Source organism: Sminthopsis crassicaudata, chromosome 2 (assembly GCF_048593235.1).
Source record: "Sminthopsis crassicaudata isolate SCR6 chromosome 2, ASM4859323v1, whole genome shotgun sequence".
Classification (NCBI taxonomy): domain Eukaryota; kingdom Metazoa; phylum Chordata; class Mammalia; order Dasyuromorphia; family Dasyuridae; genus Sminthopsis; species Sminthopsis crassicaudata.
The window spans coordinates 518255794-518262496 of NC_133618.1; positions in this window are offsets into that span (position 1 = coordinate 518255794).

The following is a 6703-nucleotide window of genomic DNA, read 5'->3' on the forward strand; positions in this document are numbered from 1 at the left end:
CTTCTATACCACATCACTTGGTGATCTTAGCACCTTCTGTGCATTTATCTCCAATCCTGCCTGAACCTCTCAGCTGACCTTCACACTAACATCTCCAACTGCCTTTTAAGCATCTTAAACTTGATATCCAATAAACATCTCAAACTAACATATCCAAAAGAGAACTCATTATTTTTCCTCCTAAACCTTCCATGCCCCTCTTATCCCCACCCTATTTTTCCTATTACTTCCCTATTACTATACAACACCATCCTCCCAGACCCTCAGGTTTGCAACCCAGAAGTCATACTGCACTCCTCACTGTCTCCCACCTCTTGTATCCAATATTTTATTGCCAAAGCCTGGCAATTTCACTTTTGCAGGTACACTGTGTAGCATAGGGTCTTATTTAGATAGCATTTGAAGTAGGAAAAACAATGTGAATAGATTCATGGTAAGTTGAATCAAGTTATCCAGAGTCCTCCTGTGTATCTCAGACTTTACAAGACCCCATGAGGTGTCTCAAATACGCTCTCTTCTTTCCTCTGACACTGACATTATCTTAGTGTAGGCTTTCATCAGCTCACACCTGCACTATTGCAACAGCCTGCTGGTAGGTCTGCTTAATTCAAGTTTCTCCCTATTCCAATCCATCCTCCAAATGACCATCACAGTGATTTTCCTAAAGCATAGATCCAAATATGCCACCTATCTACTCAATAAACTTTGGTGGTTCCCTCTCTCCTCCAAGATCAAATACAAAACCCTTTGCTTGGCATTTAAAGCCCTTCATAACCCAGCCCTTTCCTCCCTATCCAGTTTTCTTACCCCCAACTCATACTTTGATTTAGTGACATTGACTTTGCAGTTCCATTACATCTCTTGGCTCTGGGCATTTTCTCTGCTCGTGTTATCTCCCAGAGTGTCTGAAACACTCTCCCTCCTCATCTCTACCTGCTTTTACCTTTACTCTTCCTGGCTTCTTTTAAGTCTCAAATAAAATCTCATCTTCCACTGGAAACTTTCCCCATTCCTCAATCTAGTGTCTTCCCTTTGTGCATTATTACTGTTTGCACTGTCTATAGCTTGTTTGTGGATATTTGTGTGCATGTTGTCTCCTCCATTAGACTGTTGGCTCCTTGGGGATAAAGATTGTCTTCCTTTGGTATCCCCAGCATTTAGCACAGTGTCTGGCTCATAATAGGTATTTGCTAAATATTTATTGATTGATTGTACTAGGTGCCATTACTCCCTGCCCTCATAAAGGATGATCAGAGTCACCATTTCTGGATTTAAGTGACCATATAAATGGAAATTTTGAGGGTCCCGCTTTGCTCTCTATGTAACTCATTGCTCATCAGCTTCCATTTTATATATCTTAAAAATCTGTAATGCAAAGTGATTTGGGGAAGGAAAAGCTATGATAACTAGAGAATATGAAGGTCCATAATTCTGCACTCCAAACATGCCCAGAGATCTGCCACCTTTGAGCCTTTCCTAAAACTGCATCTGAAATAGACTTTATTTAAATCAGGAAAAACTGGGTTCTTTGTCATGGCTCTGCTACTAACAGAAAATCAAAATACTTCTCCATGCCTCACTTCCCTCATCTGTAAAATGAAAAAGCTGGATTAGGTGACCTTTAAAATCAATTCAATTCAGTTTAATGAATGTTTTTAAAATGCCTACTCTGTGCAAGGCACTATGCCGGATGTGGGAAGCAAAGGTACTGACTGACATTCTGTGATCTAGGTAATGAATCCTGACATTTAAAACTAACTCTTTTAATGGTTATCTTTTCATGCTTTGTGTGTATGTAGGAAGCATATTCTGGGCTAAGGTGAGGGGGGTGGTGTGTAGAAGAGATTAGCAATAAAATTAGATATGTCAAAGAATGCACTTTAAGCCATCATTTGACTCTTGTATGTAGTTGGCATTTCCCCTCTTCGCATAGATAACCTATAAAACATTTCAACCTTTTGCCAATGTTACCTTCTTTGTCAAATAAATGAGATATTGTAAAGCAAGGTGGAAAACTTCCTTTAATAAAATTCGTCTTTAGTTCTCAGTGGGGGAAAAAGTTTGCTGTCTTCTTATGCTTTTAGATCATTAATCAACTAGCATTCTCATATAAATGTGTATAACATACTGGTCCCTGAAGAACAACTGAATCATTCTTTCAAATTAGGCATAAGATATTGTTTAGCAAATCTGCTCATGATGCGTCATTCCACACTCTTCTGATGTTTCCATCTGGGGCTAAGAAATCATTATATACAGCAAATATGAGGGCTGCAGTTGATTTTTTCCTTATTTACATGAAAATATCAGACCCAAATGCTTTGCAAGGATTACCTTGAGACCAGCTAGCCATGAGAATTGTGCAAAGGTTTTGTATGAAAATCACTTAATCTGGCTATGCTAGTAGCTGTCACTGATCAGATTGTGAGTGCTGAGACTGCTTTTCCAATTGAGTTGATGCTCCTTGGGAGAACTGGTGCCAGTTGTCAAAGACACTCATTGGTTCTAAGAATAGTAAGACATTTCTCTTTCCTATGTTCTACACCACGGAGTTCTATATTACTCTAGATACACAGTAGGACTATAGACAACTTGATTTAACTTGCAGGGAATCTAACTGTACCTTTTTCTCTTCCCCAAAACATAAGATGTCTAAATAAGGCCTCATGCTAATCAATAAGCATTTATTAAGCACCTACCATGTGTTGAGCACTGTGCAAGGCCTTGGAAGGGATTAGGGAAGAAAAGGCAGGGCAGCAGTGTCTACTTTGTGTTAGGAACTATGCTAAATGATTTACAAATCTTATTTTATTTGATCCTCACAACAATCCTGCTAAGTAGGTTCATATACACCTTCATACATGCAGAATATTTATTCTGTATTTACAAAGCAGTTAAATTCAAGGTTGCCTGAGAGGGAGGTCACTAGCAGTTAGGGGAATCAGGAAAACCTGAGGAAAAGAGAGATTCTATAAGGCAGAAATAAGGAGGGAATACATTGCATGTATGGGTAATATGTACTGTTATAGAGAAAGGAGATAAAGTACAGAGAGAAGACCATTAAGAGGATATCCAGCCCCAGGAGATCATTAATTTTTTTCTAAGTATGTAGAAGTTTATTTTTTATCCTCCTGAAAAAGTAGGGCTCACCTACTGATGGGCCTTAATCAGTTAATTCTCAAATTGACCTTAAGAAGAGACATGGTTTATTATTTCCATTTTGTCTATGGAGAAAATGAGGTTTGAAACTAAGACCTAGATTTTTAAAAATCACATAAATCAGAATCATCACCAACACAAATCACACATTTCAGGGGTGGATGAGACCACAGAGAAAATTTAGCTCAATTAAGGAGTTGATTGAGAGGCTTTTCTTGATGAATTTGATTTGATGAGGTTCCAAACAAGCAAGTAGGTTTGATAAGAACATTTCCCTTTTCTGTATGGGCATGCCTGTTGGCACCTGCTTAGGAGTAGGAAGACAACTTCTGCTTAGTTTATGATGATTGCATCTGCCCCCGAGGTGATTTGGTTGTCTTGGATTCACAGGTAGGCAGACTCTGGCTGTAGAGATCACTCTTCTGTGCCAGGCTGTGAAGAGAATGAACAGCTATTTATCATCTCTTTCCATGTGCTTTCTTTGAAGTTGGGTGGGTCTTCCCCTAAAAGAGCCATCAGCGGCTGTTGTGTCAGAAGCACGTGGTGAACTGCTAAGATGACCCCAGAAAGAATTCTTGAGCCTAAACTTCTAGTTCAACTTTTGCTTATATTTCCTTTCTGAATGCAAGTTAAAGACTAGAGGTCTCCCAGACCAAATGACTGTAACAATATCTGGGGAAAGCAGAGTATTAGATCTTAAAGTACATGGTAGAGGCAGCCATGTGCATACCCAAATGACCCAAGAAGCTAATTTATGAACAATATTCTTGAACTCCAAAGTCTGTGTAAAATACAAAACAACTGTTCCTGCTGGCATTATCCCCAGACTCTAGCCTTTCAACAAAGAAAGAAGGTTTTTTGGATAACAATATTGGGTTCTACCTTGAGAGTAACCTCATCAAGAGTTTATAAATCTGACTTTCAATTTAGAAAAGGAAAGTTCCTAAGTGGCAGAGGCTTCTTAGGGAAAGACTGTCCAAATGGCCAGTGTGACTGGAAATCAATAATGAAATAAAACCATGGGATATAGAAGTAGAATTGTTGTACTTTATTCCTTGATATTTTAATAAGTTACTAAAATAATGCAGATTCTATGGGAAAGGGGCTTTCATCAGCAGCCCCAAAGTATGTTTGCCTTTTAGGAGGAATCTATGTCAGAGAATAGTATTAAGCTCCTGGAAGGAATAAGTCTATTTAGAATCCTGCAGAAGAGTGAACTTTCACTGGAATATCTGGATATTTTTCTATTGACAATCCCAAGTTCATTCCCCTTCCAGCAAAAGCTAAAGTACGTGTTTTATGTATTTGCTGTGTCTATTTATGGGCTCCTACAAATTCTTTGAACTTTCTGCATTTTTAATGGGGTGAAATGAAGTTGTCTTCCATCAAATATGTAAGTTGCTTTAAGAGCTTAAACAGGAGTTTTTGGTATTCATGAAATTCGTATTTGGAGATTTCACAAAATAAAATCTGTATGGGATCATATGACCCAAATGAGAAAATGATTCTTTAGGGTCAACCCCAATTGGATCTATTCTGTGGGAACCCTTGGGTTGGGTTGGGGATTTGGGAATGCCCTGAGTCATAAGCCACATATTGATGAAGTATAGAGAAATCAAATAACTTGCCCAAGATCAGTTTGATGGCAGATCCATCACTAAAATCCATGCTTCCTGTCACCTAGTCCAGTGTTCTTTTTATTAGATCATATTTCCTTAACATCCCAAGATTTCCATATTTAACTTCTATATACAAGCTCAAGCACTTTGATTAAAAAAAAGGTTGTAAAGCAAATTGTGTTGTCAGAAACTATGGCCCTTCTCAAGTACTTCATGTATAATAAGTAGAAACAATAAAAGAACAAAATGTTACAAATAATTATAATAGCTGGGAGTCTATGCCAAATATTCAATAGAAGAGTCAAGAGTTAAGTTGAATCATTGGTTCATCTTAAAAATCTCGTCAAACTAATGGCATAATGTTAGTCAGGATTAATTCCATCTGATTTTTAAATAAAAATTAGGCAAATATAGGGCTGTTGATATATAGACATTCAGTTTGACCAAATTTTCTTCAGCCAGGGGAAAAAAATGGCAAACCATCTTGTATCTTTGCCAAGAAAACCCTAAATGGAGACACAAAGAATCTTTGATGTATTCCTTTCATATTATCATCATTATTGTTTAAAAGAAGCAGGGAATATCATGGATGCCTTAGATGGACCTGGTTTCAAATCCCGTCGTTCCACATCTCTTCTGATGTTTCCATCTGGGGCTCTGTCTCTCAGTCTCTCTGTCTCTGTCTCTGTCTTTCTCTGTGTCTCTGAGTCTGTGTCTCTCTAAGTGTATCTGTCGGTATCTGTCTGCCTGTCTGTCTGTCTCTCTCTCTCTGTGTATCTCTGTCTTTGTCTCTCTCTTTCTCTGACTCTCTGTCTCTCTCTTTCTCTTTCTGTCTCTCTTTCCATCTACACATAAACTCACTTGGGCTTTGCAAGGAGTCTGTGTTAGATGGAGGGTTATTTTATATTTTACATGCTATGGATGGGAAAATACAGGTTCAACAAGAATAAATGACTTGCCCAAAATCACACAGGTAACCAGTTGTGGAACTAAAACTTGAACCCAGCTCTTATGATCCTAGTCCAGTGCTGAAGGAAATATTTCCTTGGGGTCTGTGCCAGGTTTAGGAAACATGGAACAGAAATTTGGAAACATGGAGCCCTCTGTCAATTTTGAAAAGCAACCTAGTTTTTAGGGGCAATTAAAGTCCCATAAGGCCAGGATATAGGAGCAAAGTTTGGGGATTTTAATCTATTTGCTCATTCCAGGTAATCCATATGTCTGTCACTTTGTAGACATATATGGAATAATCAATGTAGTCCAAGCTCATCTCAGTTTGATTTAAAAGAGGCTGATAGACACAACACATACAGCTGCTTGAGACAGCCCCATCTGATCCCTCCATCTGCAAAGAGAGGAGTCCAAGGAGCTTTGGTTGGTTGGTTCCAGAGAGCTTTGTCAATTAAATGGTAACCCTCAATAATTGTTCAAAATTCTATTTCTTCCCATGGTGACAATTCATCTTCTTTAACAAATTATTTTCCCCTACTGATAATAATAGGATCATGGGCTTAGAGCTGGAATGGGATTATCTAATCCAATCACCTCATTTTATAGATAAGGAAACAAGTTCAAAGAAATTAAATTATTTTTTTCAAGTCATAAAACCAAATTAACAGAACTAGAATTTGCATACAGGTCCTTTGAGTAACTCTTGGGGCAGCTAAGTGGTGCAGTGAATAGAGCACCAGATCTGAAATCAGGAAGACTTATCTTACTGAGTTAAAATTCAACTTCAGATACTTACTAGCTGTGTGACTCTGGGCACATCCCTTAATCCTGTTTGCCTCAATTGTCTCATCTGTCAGATGAACAGAAGAAGGAAATGGCAAACCACTTTGGTATCCAAAGAGTCAAACATGATTAAAACAACTGAATAATAGCAATCTATGACTCTAAACTCCATCCTCATTTTGCCATACAAT